A 16079-nucleotide genomic window follows, 5' to 3' on the forward strand; every position below is an offset into this window, starting at 1 on the left:
CCGTACTGTATTGTACCCATTCTGCAATCTGTTAAATACAGTTTTCATTCATTCATTCTAATTCTAATCGAGGCTACCTTTATTGTGGGGGAAAAAAACTCCAAGGCGGAAGTCTCGTCTCTTAACGCTGCGAGCTTGACGCGGGTCCCTCGCCGGGGAGGGTGTGCGCTCTGCGATTGGGGCACAATAACGTTGACCGATTTATGATCCGACCTAAGACAGTTGTGTTCCAGCCAGGGCTTAAAGGAAAAGGCGTGCCTGGTCCCAAACACTATTCGATGTATAGTTAAAAAATGGGAGGGCACACATAGAACCGATGTCCCCCCCCCTCTCTCTCTCCCTCTCTCTCTCTCTCTCTCTCTCTCTCTCTCTCTCTCTCTCTCTCTCTCTCTCTCTCTCTCTCTCTCTCTCTCTCTCTCTCTCTCTCTCTCCCTCTCTCTCTCTATGAAGGTAGGCTGCAGCGTGTGTTTATTGATGAGATGAAAGAAGATGGAAGTGAGAAACGCTACAAACTATTGAAGGAAAATAATAAAAACACGGATCTTTGGCCGCGCAGAGACGGGGGATCCACAGCGCGACTGTCGCCGTCACGAGCTTTGGAGCGCAGGTGAGAGATATTATAATAAAGTATGATGGGCTGTAATAATAACCAGGGGGCAAGAAAGGGGGCATTCGTAGTATCTATAAGGGCTATTAATAAGATGACAAATGACAGCATTTCCTCCCTATATCACAGATTAATAAAACCCTGTGAGTAGAGCCGCACAGGAGGGCAGAAAACCCACCGACTTCCATGTTAGTTCCACACTGACATCTCCAAACCGAATAGTATAAACAGCATAATCCGAAAAAAAAAAAAAAAAAAACTTTTATTCTTTCGGGCATCTTGAGAGGATATTATTATTATCAATAGAAAATGAATGGTGTTTTTTTTTGCTGCGTGTATATGGGGTTGTGTTATTACTCTGTTATTACTCTGAACATGCACCTTCTTTATAGACACTTTCTGCTGAGAGGAATAAGGAAACTCTGTCTGTGCTGCGTGCTTCTCTTCAACTCCATACATTATTATTATTATACGGGATCAGTGATGCTCCGAAAGCTGCGAGCTTATACATTTTTTTGGGGGGACTAGAAATACTAAAATACTACCCCCCCCCCCCCCCCCAACATCTGTGGCGGCCGCCGTGCGCGACTGACTGTGTTTTTTTTTTTTAGGGATTGTAATTTGAATTGGGAGACACAGGTTGCCTGTGTAACAACTAACCACCGCCATACTGTATTATAGCCCAGGACCCCTATTTCTCAAGTCGATTTAATTTAACTTTCAGAGCGTCTTATTAAAATAGGGCATTATTATTATATCCCAAACCAACTGTTCATATACAACGATTCTTTTTAGCCAAGACACACATCTAGACACAACCCCCCATCCCCGCCTCAATTATTAGGCTATTAGAAAATTTGGCAAAATTAAATTGCATTATGGTTATGGCTGAGCAGACAAAAGGGGCCCCGCCAACATTTTAGCATCCTTTATGTAAGAAGACACTGCAGATTTAGTTTCAATGTTAAATCAAAACTGCCCCGGTGCTCAATATAAGGTGTGAATTTTGGGTGCCGTGTTTATGGGGGGGGGGGGGGGGGGATTGTTATGCCTCCTTCTATATACTGTCGCAATGTGCATGATGATGACCTTTCTGTTAAAATATTTTTTTTACATGCGTTTGACAAAAGGTGGCCTAGATATATGCGGCTCCGTGTCGGGGCGGAATTAAAGTTGCACGAGACGAGCGAGCTTTCCCCCCAGGATCATCTGCTTATTGAGACATTTTCTGTTGCAATATTTCCTGTGAACTTGTTGTGTGTGTGTTTTTTTCAAATTTATTTATTTTTTTCGCTCTGTATACTCTCGCAACATATCGGACACCTCGCCGCTCGCTCGGGGAAAGTTTGCACGTCGTTAAAGGTGGAAGGAAACAGTTGGAAGTGTATAGCATGGATATAAAGTGGCGCACGTGCAGGCCCTGCGCGCCATGTGAACAGTATGCTGTGTTTTCTTGGGAGTTTAGTATTTGAGTATATAGCTATTGCATTGTGTGTGTGTGTGTGTGTGTGTGTGTGAGTTCTATAATATTATATACCTTGCGAGGGAGAGAGAGAGAGAGAGAAAGAGAAAGAGAGAGAAAGAGAAAGAGAGAGATTGATGATTTTATTTTAATTTAGTACATACAATTTATACAAAAGTATAAAAACAAAGGGTAAAGGATAACATGTGAAAGTCTGTCGACATGTTCCCAGAGAGACAGAGAGAGAGAGGGAGAGAGAAAGAGAAAGAGAGAGAGACAGAGAGAGCGACAGAGAGAAATAGAGAGAGAGAGAGCGCGTGTTTAACATGTGCGTGTGTCCGTGCCGTGCGGCTGGTATAATGTCAGATGTTGCATGATAGATGCCGCGTCGCCCTCTGGAGTCATACTGCACTTCTAATGGTCATTATGATAAGATAGAGGTTTCCTCTCACGTGTCTCCTAGCAGGTAGCCTCCCCTAGTCTAGCAGGTAGCCTGTCTCGTCTATGGTAGCCTCCCCTAGTCTAGCAGGTAGCCTCCCCTAGTCTAGCAGGTAGCCTCCCCTAGTCTAGCAGGTATACAGCCTTCCCTAGTCTAGCAGGTAGCCTCCCCTAGTCTAGCAGGTAGCCTCCCCTAGTCTAGCAGGTAGCCTCCCCTAGTCTAGCAGGTAGCCTGCCTCCCCTAGTCTAGCAGGTAGCCTCCCCTAGTCTAGCAGGTAGCCTGCCTCCCCTAGTCTAGCAGGTAGCCTCCCATAGTCTAGCAGGTAGCCTCCCTATAGTCTAGCAGGTAGCCTCCCCTAGTCTAGCAGGTAGCCTCCCATAGTCTAGCAGGTAGCCTCCCCTTGTTAGCAGGTAGCCTCCCCTAGTCTAGCAGGTAGCCTCCCCTAGTCTAGCAGGTAGCCTCCCATAGTCTAGCAGGTAGCCTCCCCTAGTCTAGCAGGTAGCCTCCCCTTGTCTAGCAGGTTGCCTCCCATAGTCTAGCAGGTAGCCTCCCCTAGTCTAGCAGGTAGCCTCCCATAGTCTAGCAGGTATATTCTAACGTGTCCCCTAGTCTCTCACATGTCTCCTAGTCTCTAACATGTCTCCTAGTCTCTCACATGTCTCCTAGTCTCTAACGTGTCTCCTAGTCTCTCACGTGTCTCCTAGTCTCTAACGTGTCTCCTAGTCTCTAACATGTCTCCTAGTCTCTCACGTGTCTCCTAGTCTCTAACATGTCTCCTAGTCTCTCACATGTCTCCTAGTCTCTAACGTGTCTCCTAGTCTCTAACGTGTCTCCTAGTCTCTAACGTGTCTCCTAGTCTCTAACGTGTCTCCTAGTCTCTAATGTGTCCCCTAGTCTCTAACGTGTCTCCTAGTCTCTAACGTGTCCCCTAGTCTCTCACGTGTCCCCTAGTCTCTAACGTGTCTCCTAGTCTCTAACGTGTCTCCTAGTCTCTAACGTGTCTCCTAGTCTCTAACGTGTCTCCTAGTCTCTAACGTGTCCCCTAGTCTCTAACGTGTCTCCTAGTCTCTAACGTGTCTCCTAGTCTCTAACGTGTCTCCTAGTCTCTAATGTGTCTCCTAGTCTCTCACGTGTCCCCTAGTCTCTAACGTGTCTCCTAGTCTCTCACGTGTCTCCTAGTCTCTCACGTGTCTCCTAGTCTCTAACGTGTCTCCTAGTCTCTAACGTGTCCCCTAGTCTCTAACGTGTCTCCTAGTCTCTAACGTGTCTCCTAGTCTCTCACGTGTCTCCTAGTCTCTAATGTGTCTCCTAGTCTCTAACGTGTCCCCTAGTCTCTAACGTGTCTCCTAGTCTCTAACGTGTCTCCTAGTCTCTCACGTGTCTCCTAGTCTCTAATGTGTCTCCTAGTCTCTAACGTGTCTCCTAGTCTCTAACATGTCTCCTAGTCTCTAATGTGTCTCCTAGTCTCTAACGTGTCTCCTAGTCTCTAACGTGTCTCCTAGTCTCTAACGTGTCTCCTAGTCTCTAACGTGTCCCCTAGTCTCTAACGTGTCCCCTAGTCTCTCACGTGTCCCCTAGTCTCTAACGTGTCTCCTAGTCTCTAACGTGTCTCCTAGTCTCTAACGTGTCTCCTAGTCTCTAATGTGTCTCCTAGTCTCTCACGTGTCTCCTAGTCTCTCACATGTCTCCTAGTCTCTCACGTGTCTCCTAGTCTCTAACGTGTCTCCTAGTCTCTAACGTGTCCCCTAGTCTCTAACGTGTCCCCTAGTCTCTCACGTGTCCCCTAGTCTCTAACGTGTCTCCTAGTCTCTAACGTGTCTCCTAGTCTCTAACGTGTCTCCTAGTCTCTAATGTGTCTCCTAGTCTCTCACGTGTCCCCTAGTCTCTAACGTGTCTCCTAGTCTCTCACGTGTCTCCTAGTCTCTAACGTGTCTCCTAGTCTCTAACGTGTCTCCTAGTCTCTAACGTGTCTCCTAGTCTCTAACGTGTCTCCTAGTCTCTCACGTGTCTCCTAGTCTCTCACGTGTCTCCTAGTCTCTAACGTGTCTCCTAGTCTCTAACGTGTCTCCTAGTCTCTAACGTGTCTCCTAGTCTCTCACATGTCTCCTAGTCTCTCACGTGTCCCCTAGTCTCTAACGTGTCTCCTAGTCTCTCACGTGTCTCCTAGTCTCTCACATGTCTCCTAGTCTCTAACGTGTCTCCTAGTCTCTAACGTGTCTCCTAGTCTCTAACGTGTCTCCTAGTCTCTCACGTGTCTCCTAGTCTCTCACATGTCTCCTAGTCTCTAACGTGTCTCCTAGTCTCTAACGTGTCTCCTAGTCTCTAACGTGTCTCCTAGTCTCTAACGTGTCTCCTAGTCTCTCACGTGTCTCCTAGTCTCTCACATGTCTCCTAGTCTCTAACGTGTCTCCTAGTCTCTAACGTGTCTCCTAGTCTCTAACGTGTCTCCTAGTCTCTAACGTGTCCCCTAGTCTCTAACGTGTCTCCTAGTCTCTAACGTGTCCCCTAGTCTCTAACGTGTCTCCTAGTCTCTCACGTGTCTCCTAGTCTCTAATGTGTCTCCTAGTCTCTAACGTGTCTCCTAGTCTCTAACGTGTCTCCTAGTCTCTAACGTGTCTCCTAGTCTCTCACGTGTCTCCTAGTCTCTAATGTGTCTCCTAGTCTCTAACGTGTCTCCTAGTCTCTAACGTGTCTCCTAGTCTCTAACGTGTCTCCTAGTCTCTCACGTGTCTCCTAGTCTCTAATGTGTCTCCTAGTCTCTAACGTGTCTCCTAGTCTCTAACGTGTCTCCTAGTCTCTAATGTGTCTCCTAGTCTCTAACGTGTCTCCTAGTCTCTAACGTGTCTCCTAGTCTCTAACGTGTCTCCTAGTCTCTAACATGTCTCCTAGTCTCTAACGTGTCCCCTAGTCTCTAACGTGTCCCCTAGTCTCTAACGTGTCCCCTAGTCTCTAACGTGTCTCCTAGTCTCTAACGTGTCCCCTAGTCTCTCACGTGTCTCCTAGTCTCTAACGTGTCTCCTAGTCTCTAACATGTCTCCTAGTCTCTCACGTGTCTCCTAGTCGCTAACGTGTCTCCTAGTCTCTCACGTGTCCCCTAGTCTCTAACGTGTCCCCTAGTCTCTCACGTGTCCCCTAGTCTCTCACGTGTCTCTTAGTCTCTCACGTGTCTCCTAGTCTCTCACATGTCTCCTAGTCTCTAACGTGTCTCCTAGTCTCTAACGTGTCTCCTAGTCTCTAACGTGTCTTAGTCTCTAACGTGTCTCCTAGTCTCTAACGTGTCTCCTAGTCTCCTAGTCTCTAACGTGTCTCCTAGTCTCTAATGTGTCTCCTAGTCTCTAACGTGTCTCCTAGTCTCTAACGTGTCTCCTAGTCTCTAACGTGTCTCCTAGTCTCTCACGTGTCTCCTAGTCTCTAACGTGTCTCCTAGTCTCTCACGTGTCTCCTAGTCTCTAACGTGTCTAACGTGTCTCCTAGTCTCTAACGTGTCTCCTAGTCTCTCACGTGTCTCCTAGTCTCTAACGTGTCTCCTAGTCTCTCACATGTCCCCTAGTCTCTAACGTGTCTCCTAGTCGCTAACGTGTCTCCTAGTCTCTAACGTGTCTCCTAGTCTCTCACGTGTCTCCTAGTCTCTAACGTGTCTCCTAGTCTCTCACATGTCTCCTAGTCTCTAACGTGTCTCCTAGTCTCTAACGTGTCTCCTAGTCTCTAACGTGTCCCCTAGTCTCTCACGTGTCTCCTAGTCTCTCACATGTCTCCTAGTCTCTAACGTGTCTCCTAGTCTCTCACGTGTCTCCTAGTCTCTCACGTGTCTCCTAGTCTCTAACGTGTCCCCTAGTCTCTCACGTGTCTCCTAGTCTCTCACATGTCTCCTAGTCTCTAACGTGTCTCCTAGTCTCTAACGTGTCTCCTAGTCTCTAACGTGTCTCCTAGTCTCTCACGTGTCTCCTAGTCTCTAACGTGTCTCCTAGTCTCTAACGTGTCTCCTAGTCTCTAACGTGTCTCCTAGTCTCTCACGTGTCCCCTAGTCTCTAACGTGTCTCCTAGTCTCTAACGTGTCTCCTAGTCTCTAACGTGTCTCCTAGTCTCTAACGTGTCTCCTAGTCTCTAACGTGTCTTAGTCTCTAACGTGTCTCCTAGTCTCTAACGTGTCTTAGTCTCTAACGTGTCTCCTAGTCTCTAACGTGTCTCCTAGTCTCCTAGTCTCTAACGTGTCTCCTAGTCTCTAACGTGTCCCCTAGTCTCTAACGTGTCCCCTAGTCTCTAACGTGTCTCCTAGTCTCTAACGTGTCTAACGTGTCTCCTAGTCTCTAACGTGTCTCCTAGTCTCTCACGTGTCTCCTAGTCTCTAACGTGTCTCCTAGTCTCTAACGTGTCCCCTAGTCTCTAACGTGTCTCCTAGTCTCTAACGTGTCTAACGTGTCTCCTAGTCTCTAACGTGTCTCCTAGTCTCTAACGTGTCTCCTAGTCTCTAACGTGTCTCCTAGTCTCTAACGTGTCTCCTAGTCTCTACCGTGTCTCCTAGTCTCTAACGTGTCTCCTAGTCTCTAATGTGTCTCCTAGTCTCTAACGTGTCTCCTAGTCTCTAACGTGTCTCCTAGTCTCTAACGTGTCCCCTGGTCTCTAACGTGTCCCCTAGTCTCTAACGTGTCCCCTAGTCTCTAACGTGTCCCCTAGTCTCTAACGTGTCCCCTAGTCTCTAACGTGTCCCCTAGTCTCTAACGTGTCCCCTAGTCTCTAACGTGTCCCCTAGTCTCTAACGTGTCCCCTGGTCTCTAACGTGTCTCCTAGTCTCTAACGTGTCCCCTAGTCTCTAACGTGTCTCCTAGTCTCTAACGTGTCTCCTAGTCTCTCACGTGTCCCCTAGTCTCTCACGTGTCTCCTAGTCTCTAACATGTCTCCTAGTCTCTAACATGTCCCCTAGTCTCTAACGTGTCTCCTAGTCGTGTCTCCTAGTCTCTAACGTGTCTCCTAGTCTCTAATGTGTCTCCTAGTCTCTCACGTGTCTCCTAGTCTCTCACATGTCTCCTAGTCTCTCACGTGTCTCCTAGTCTCTAACGTGTCTCCTAGTCTCTAACGTGTCTCTTAGTCTCTCACGTGTCTCCTAGTCTCTCACGTGTCTCCTAGTCTCTAACGTGTCTCCTAGTCTCTAACGTGTCCCCTAGTCTCTAACGTGTCCCCTAGTCTCTAACGTGTCTCCTAGTCTCTAACGTGTCTCCTAGTCTCTAACGTGTCTCCTAGTCTCTAATGTGTCTCCTAGTCTCTAACGTGTCCCCTAGTCTCTAACGTGTCCCCTAGTCTCTAACGTGTCTCCTAGTCTCTAACGTGTCTCCTAGTCTCTAACGTGTCTCCTAGTCTCTAATGTGTCTCCTAGTCTCTAACGTGTCCCCTAGTCTCTAACGTGTCCCCTAGTCTCTAATGTGTCTCCTAGTCTCTAACGTGTCTCCTAGTCTCTAATGTGTCTCCTAGTCTCTAACGTGTCTCCTAGTCTCTAACGTGTCTCCTAGTCTCTAATGTGTCTCCTAGTCTCTAACGTGTCTCCTAGTCTCTAACGTGTCTCCTAGTCTCTCACGTGTCTCCTAGTCTCTAACATGTCTCCTAGTCTCTAACATGTCTCCTAGTCTCTAACATGTCTCCTAGTCTCTAACATGTCTCCTAGTCTCTAACATGTCTCCTAGTCTCTAACATGTCTCCTAGTCTCTCACGTGTCTCCTAGTCTCTAACGTGTCTCCTAGTCTCTAACGTGTCTCCTAGTCTCTAACGTGTCTCCTAGTCTCTAACGTGTCCCCTAGTCTCTAACGTGTCTCCTAGTCTCTAACGTGTCCCCTAGTCTCTCACGTGTCTCCTAGTCTCTAACGTGTCCCCTAGTCTCTAACGTGTCTCCTAGTCTCTAACGTGTCCCCTAGTCTCTCACGTGTCTCCTAGTCTCTAACGTGTCTCCTAGTCTCTAACATGTCCCCTAGTCTCTAACGTGTCCCCTAGTCTCTAACATGTCTCCTAGTCTCTCACGTGTCTCCTAGTCTCTCACGTGTCTCCTAGTCTCTAACGTGTCCCCTAGTCTCTCACGTGTCTCCTAGTCTCTAACATGTCTCCTAGTCTCTAACGTGTCCCCTAGTCTCTAACGTGTCTCCTAGTCTCTAACATGTCTCCTAGTCTCTAACATGTCTCCTAGTCTCTCACGTGTCTCCTAGTCTCTCACGTGTCTCCTAGTCTCTAACGTGTCCCCTAGTCTCTCACGTGTCTCCTAGTCTCTAATGTGTCCCCTAGTCTCTAACGTGTCTCCTAGTCTCTAACGTGTCTCCTAGTCTCTAACGTGTCTCCTAGTCTCTAACGTGTCCCCTAGTCTCTAACGTGTCTCCTAGTCTCTAACGTGTCTCCTAGTCTCTAACGTGTCTCCTAGTCTCTAACATGTCTCCTAGTCTCTAATGTGTCCCCTAGTCTCTAACGTGTCCCCTAGTCTCTAACATGTCTCCTAGTCTCTAACGTGTCTCCTAGTCTCTAATGTGTCTCCTAGTCTCTAATGTGTCTCCTAGTCTCTCACATGTCTCCTAGTCTCTAACGTGTCTCCTAGTCTCTAATGTGTCTCCTAGTCTCTCACGTGTCTCCTAGTCTCTAATGTGTCTCCTAGTCTCTAACGTGTCTCCTAGTCTCTAACATGTCCCCTAGTCTCTAACGTGTCCCCTAGTCTCTAACGTGTCTCCTAGTCTCTCACGTGTCTCCTAGTCTCTCACGTGTCTCCTAGTCTCTAACGTGTCTCCTAGTCTCTAATGTGTCTCCTAGTCTCTAACGTGTCTCCTAGTCTCTAACATGTCTCCTAGTCTCTAACGTGTCTCCTAGTCTCTAATGTGTCTCCTAGTCTCTAACGTGTCTCCTAGTCTCTAACATGTCTCCTAGTCTCTAACGTGTCTCCTAGTCTCTAATGTGTCTCCTAGTCTCTAACGTGTCTCCTAGTCTCTAACGTGTCTCCTAGTCTCTCACGTGTCTCCTAGTCTCTCACGTGTCTCCTAGTCTCTAACGTGTCTCCTAGTCTCTAACGTGTCTCCTAGTCTCTCACGTGTCCCCTAGTCTCTCACGTGTCTCCTAGTCTCTAACGTGTCTCCTAGTCTCTAACGTGTCTCCTAGTCTCTAACGTGTCTCCTAGTCTCTAACGTGTCTCCTAGTCTCTAACGTGTCTCCTAGTCTCTAACATGTCTCCTAGTCTCTAACGTGTCTCCTAGTCTCTAACGTGTCTCCTAGTCTCTAACATGTCTCCTAGTCTCTAACGTGTCCCCTAGTCTCTAACATGTCTCCTAGTCTCTAACGTGTCTCCTAGTCTCTAACGTGTCCCCTAGTCTCTACCGTGTCCCCTAGTCTCTAACGTGTCTCCTAGTCTCTAATGTGTCTCCTAGTCTCTAACGTGTCTCCTAGTCTCTACCGTGTCTCCTAGTCTCTAACGTGTCTCCTAGTCTCTAACGTGTCTCCTAGTCTCTAACGTGTCTCCTAGTCTCTAACGTGTCTCCTAGTCTCTAACGTGTCTCCTAGTCTCTACCGTGTCTCCTAGTCTCTAACGTGTCTCCTAGTCTCTAATGTGTCTCCTAGTCTCTAACGTGTCCCCTAGTCTCTAACGTGTCTCCTAGTCTCTAATGTGTCTCCTAGTCTCTAACGTGTCCCCTAGTCTCTAACGTGTCTCCTAGTCTCTAACGTGTCTCCTAGTCTCTAACGTGTCCCCTAGTCTCTAACGTGTCCCCTAGTCTCTCACGTGTCTCCTAGTCTCTAACGTGTCTCCTAGTCTCTCACGTGTCTCCTAGTCTCTAACGTGTCTCCTAGTCTCTAACGTGTCTCCTAGTCTCTACCGTGTCTCCTAGTCTCTAACGTGTCTCCTAGTCTCTCACGTGTCCCCTAGTCTCTCACGTGTGTCTCCTAGTCTCTAACGTGTCTCCTAGTCTCTACCGTGTCCCCTAGTCTCTAACGTGTCTCCTAGTCTCTCACGTGTCTCCTAGTCTCTAACGTGTCTCCTAGTCTCTAACGTGTCTCCTAGTCTCTCACGTGTCTCCTAGTCTCTAACGTGTCTCCTAGTCTCTAACGTGTCCCCTAGTCTCTAACGTGTCCCCTAGTCTCTAACGTGTCTCCTAGTCTCTAACGTGTCCCCTAGTCTCTAACGTGTCCCCTAGTCTAGCAGTAAAACACACTGACCCGTCTGGTTATGTTGGCTTGAAGATCTGCGTCAACACGCTTGTCATGTCAGGAATCTTTATGGTAGGAAGTAGGAACACACTCAGAGAGTTGGACGACGTTCCACCATGAAAACATATACATAATACTCGTATTATTTCCCCTTGACATATTGAAATAAATAAATTATGATGTTATTGTTATCGTCTATATTTCTCAGTCTCCTTTTATGAATAAGAACCGTGAATGAGTTGGGGGGGGGGGGGGGTTGGGGTTTGAAATCATTTGGTTTGTTTACTGTTTATTTACCATGCCCATGGAAACTACGGTGAACATAAAGGTACGGTTTCCTTGTGTCACGCTATTGTTTTCTTTATTGTTGCAATGGAGGTGTACAATGATGCTGTATCTCCAAGGGAAGTCAGGAGTGGTTATTGGCTAAATGTGCTCTTGTTCTTGAGGATAATTGTAATTTAGATAAGGGTTATTATCCCTGTGATGAAAACTCAACACTCTTGGCGCTTGGTGTAACTTTGATTGGCGCTTGGCGAGACTTTGTGTCTCGATATATATTTTCATCGCAACTTTGATTAGCTGATAAAATGATTTCATGGTGATTGATTGATTGATTGAAAACTTTATTAACAGATTGTAGAATGGGTACAATACAGTACGGCTCAATACATACAATTGTTAAGGGGATGCAGACCAGAGAAAGACTTTCGTCTTGTTTACATCAGGGTCCCCCATTTTCAATTCATAATGACATTTGACATTTGACATGGTGACAACACGGCAGAAAGCTAGCGAACAACGGCACCCGGGTTTAGCTCACACATCCGTTTCAAGTAACGCAAAAGTGGGACAACGCAACGATGCGTCGGTAACAAAGAGGACCAACTCTAATCCTACCAGCAGAGGGCGCTCTAAGCGGAGAATGAATTATGGGATTACACAAAGTCACTGTTTATGACTAACAGACGTCATTGTTGGAGGATGTTCCTTCTTACCTCTGGAGGTTGTTTATATAGATAGCAAATGCTCATCTAATTTATTTTAAATGTAGCGTATTCTCTTGAGAAATAGATTTTTTTTATATAAATGTCTCTGATTTACGGAATGCTTTCCCCACACGCATACAACTCCTGAAACCGGCAACAGATTTCCTCCAAATTATTTCTGAGTTTAATAATTATGTTCACATAATGTACATAAGCACATTATCCACATATCAAGTGCCAAAGTTCAATAAAACGTTATTCTGACTATGAAAATGGAGGTGACGGTGACTCTCCTCTACTGTTAACGGCTAACATTATTAATCTTGTCGGCTATTAGCCCAACTAAGCTAGCTCTCATAATGAAGCAGAGCCTGCAACCCCCCCCCCCCCCCCCAGACACACACACACGCACGCACGCACACACGCACACACACACACACACACACACACACACACACACACACACACACACACACACACACACACACACACACACACACACACACACACACACACACACACAAACAACAGCCTGGGCTATGTTTGAGGGAGACAGACACTGTGTCATATATGTTTTTCAAGTCACCTGATGCCATAATCACTGTGCGACATTAACGCCCACCGCCCGCCAAATGTAGCTAGAATCCGGCGGCAGGCGGCATGTAACCATAACTGCCACTTAGCCACTTTGGCGGGTGACTTTTTTTTGACGATGAAGGCACTTCCTGTGGTTGAGTTTTGAAACAGACACCACCATTGTGTCGCCGTCAAACTGTTTGTACCCCCGGAAATATACTTAATCGTTTTTGGAGAGTGAAGAGAAAAAGAAACGCACGCTAATTCTGCGTTTTCCCTCCAATATTTCGGCGACGCGTGCGAGTGGCAAAGCCGGTCCGCGGTCCCCCCGTGTCTCCCGGACACTTTGACACCGGGACCGGAGTTCTACGCCCCCGGGGGGCGTGGAGAAAATCGACCCGGAACGAGGCGTGGCACTGCCCTAAATGTAATTTACACAAGTGCATGCATTCACACACACTGTCAACAGCAGCCAAGAGCCCATTCTCCACACAGCCTGTGGCCTCCCCCGGGTTCTGATGAAACACAATGACACACACACACACACACACACACACACACACACACACACACACACACACACACACACACACACACACACACACACACACACACACACACACACACACACACTTTAATCCGCTTGGATAGCTACAATAGTACATTTAAATAGAACGTTATGTCCATGTTGTTACAATCTCCAGTTACGTACGTATTTATTTATTACTTAGTTACACAATTGACCTATCTCAAACCCTGTGCTCTTTTCTTGATCCTCCAATCACAACAGTCGTTAAGAAGAGGGGGGGGGGGGGGGGGGGGGGGGGGGGGGGGGGCTTGAGATAGGTCGATTATCCTGTCAGCCCGGTGACCGGCTGCCGGCTCGGAGGGAAGCCGCTCAGATGGACACAAACGACCCGAGCGCGAGTTGAAACAAAACGTGGTGGTTTGGGAAGACGCACACACACCGAGGGGGCACAGAGGTGTCACCCGATTGGCTGATTGGCTGCTGACTGGGAGGTGGCCAATCTACCTGGAACTCGAGGGAAGTGAGACACGCGCCGCATGGGCTACACAACGGTCATGATATGATGGTTATAGGTGTTTTTGTTTTGTTCTTGATTTATTGTGATGTTTCTTCTCCTTTTTTTTATTTATTTTTTTATTATCTTTTCCCCCCTCCTTTTTTCTGATTTTTCTCCCATCCCACTGTTAGTCGTTATGCCAATTCCCAACCCCCTTCCTGGTTGTTGCGCACTCCCCCCTACTGTTGGTCTGGGAGGCCGGAGACTGTCACATGCTTTCCTCCGACACATGTGCAGCCAGCCTGGCAGCGCAGATTCTCACCGGGAGAGTGTAACGTGTGGAAGGTCACACTACCTCCCTCCAGATCCTACCCTCGCTGTGCAGGCGCCCCGACCGAACTGTAGGGGTCGCTGTCCACAACGCCCAGGACCCACCCATCAGCTTTCCCACCCCTAACACTGCCAATTGTGTTAGTATGAACGACCAGCCAAGCTGATAGCAACGCCGAGAGCTGGACTCGAACCCAGCGTCTCCAGCGTTGATGGCGAGCGCCTTGCCCACTACACCACCTAGCCGCCCGGTTATGGTGGTTTTGTTTTGTTCTTGATTTATTGTGATGTTTCTTCTTGACTTGTTTATAGAAGACGTGTCCGGCCCATGGGGACATTAACGTGTGTTGTCGGGCTTTACAAATTATTAATTTGATTTGATTTGATTTGAGCTTGTCCTCTCTCCTTCGACGGCGAGCTATAGCTTCATAACCAAGTCCGGTTCTGTCCCATTGATCCTTGGTATGAAGATCGGATGGCATTCCATCCGCGGGTGTATGTATTCCTCTCGGCTAGCTTCTGTGATGTTGAAGCGTCTGCGCCAGCTATTCCCCATCTCTGCACCTGTCTGACCTCACTAAACTCACCAGAGGGCTGGGATGACAGTAGCGGTTTGTCAGATCTCTCTCCACACAGCGCTCTGTGCACAGGTGAAAGGATGACAGTAACAAGGGAAAACAACATGTCGCTGGCTGCCTGCCGGCTTTAGGAGTAAAGCTAACGTTGGTCTTGTTTACACTTTCCCATGCGAATGGAAAGCTGCCGTATGCTAATCAGATCGATGACAACTCCCCTGCACTACTGGAGACAATGGAAACCGTTTTTTTCTTCCCGTCAGCCTATCTTACAAAATACAATATTCAATAAAGTCAATTATTCATTTGACACGTGCGCATATGAGCAACAAATATACAATCGGGACAAAATCAGTCAGTAACTTGATATCAACTGATAACCAGGGAGTTGATGGAGGCATTGGGTAATTCCAATGAGATTTCAAGTTCAAGTTTCTTTAATAGTTGTCATACAGAAGTACAGAATACTTTTATAAAAAATGCTTCTTTCTGTTACGCTCCAGAGACTGTGTTAGACAAGAGATAAGTATGAAAAAAAAATAGTATAGCATGTAAAAATAGAAGTAAAAATAGAAGTCACGTACGTAGACACAGTGTTCAGTATATACATATGTACAATGTTCGATGCAGAATAGAAGTAACTGAGTTACCATACAATATACAATATACTATGCAATACTAATATACAATACTATATAGTGCAAAGCAGAAATGGGATGAGGTACAATTTAGGTACAATTTACAGTAAGGTGTACTGGGGTATGGGTTGTAGTGCAAATCCTTTATCAATAAATATAAAGTGTGTTTAGGTGTTCTAAAGTGTGGAGAGTGGGTGCTGCAGTGTGTTGTTTGTTTAAAGTGAGTGTGTGCGTGTGGATGTGTGTGTTGTGAGTGCATTTGATGGTTGTTGCATAGTGTTATTGTTCGTTGAGCAACCTGATGGCCTGGGGATAGAAGCTTATTCTGAGTCTTTCTGTGCTTGCCATGAGACTCCGGTATCGCTTGCCTGACCGCAGCAGTTCAAAGATTTTTTTTAATGGTTTCATTATGTTGACACATAACACAGTGAACTTTTTACAGAAGGGATTGTGGATATGTCTTTTTATCATCCCATGAATCAGGAAATGCTGACTACAGTCGTAAAAGAAATCTATTTCCGCCATGTTTTTTGGTCTAAATGTACTATAAATCAGGCTATGAATGATATATCAACAAACCCCTCTGTAAAAAGATGCAGGGTATATATAGGAAGAAATGTGGAAAGTATGGTGTGTGTAGGTGCTATGGAATGGTACATGTCTACCCTTGCGTGTAAGAAAAACACATAAAAACGAACTCATTTTTGGGAAAACGCCTTCAAAGTTCTGTATTGTAAAATGGCATAATTCTTTTTAAACAGCTATTTACAAACACAATACCTAATCAAACCATTAGTAATTGACAACCTAAACACATGCCTGATAACTGAATAATAATAATAATAATAATAATAATAATAATGATGTTATTGAACTGAACAGAACTACACAGGCTACAAACAGTGTAGTAACAGTGTAGTACAGTGTAGTACCCCCTAATAGGCAAACAAATATTTGAATAGATATCACTATGAAACTTTCCCAGTTTGTTATGTACATATAAACTAAGAAAAAATATATTGCAAGTTTTCTGAATTTTATGTTTATATATGCAAATGAGGCACTTCCCCATTAAATATGTGCACATTTATGGATGCAATAAGGCAAAATGAAGTAAAATAAACAACTAAATGTGTGTTATTGATGTTTTATTGTCACTAGTTTCATAGAAGACATGTTTAGGAAGCAAAATATAACAAAATCTCAAAATCAACAAAAAAAAAGTATATTTGCCTATTCACCTGGGCTTAACAATTGTGTGTATTGAGCCGTACTGTA

At 46.2% G+C, this 16079-nt stretch overlaps 1 protein-coding gene across 1 annotated transcript in view; it reads left to right on the forward strand.

Annotated features, from left to right (window-relative positions):
• The first annotated feature begins 495 nt into the window (after positions 1 to 495).
• zbtb20 (zinc finger and BTB domain containing 20) overlaps positions 496 to 16079 on the forward strand; it is a 151601-nt gene continuing 136017 nt past the window's right edge. Inside the window, exon 1 of the mRNA XM_084319718.1 lies at positions 496 to 607. The gene's annotated coding sequence lies outside the window, so the exon portion shown is untranslated. The remainder of the gene's footprint in view (positions 608 to 16079) is intronic.

This window comes from Notolepis coatsorum, assembly GCF_963971535.1.
Source record: "Notolepis coatsorum genome assembly, chromosome: 8".
In the NCBI taxonomy this organism is placed as follows: domain Eukaryota; kingdom Metazoa; phylum Chordata; class Actinopteri; order Aulopiformes; family Paralepididae; genus Notolepis; species Notolepis coatsorum.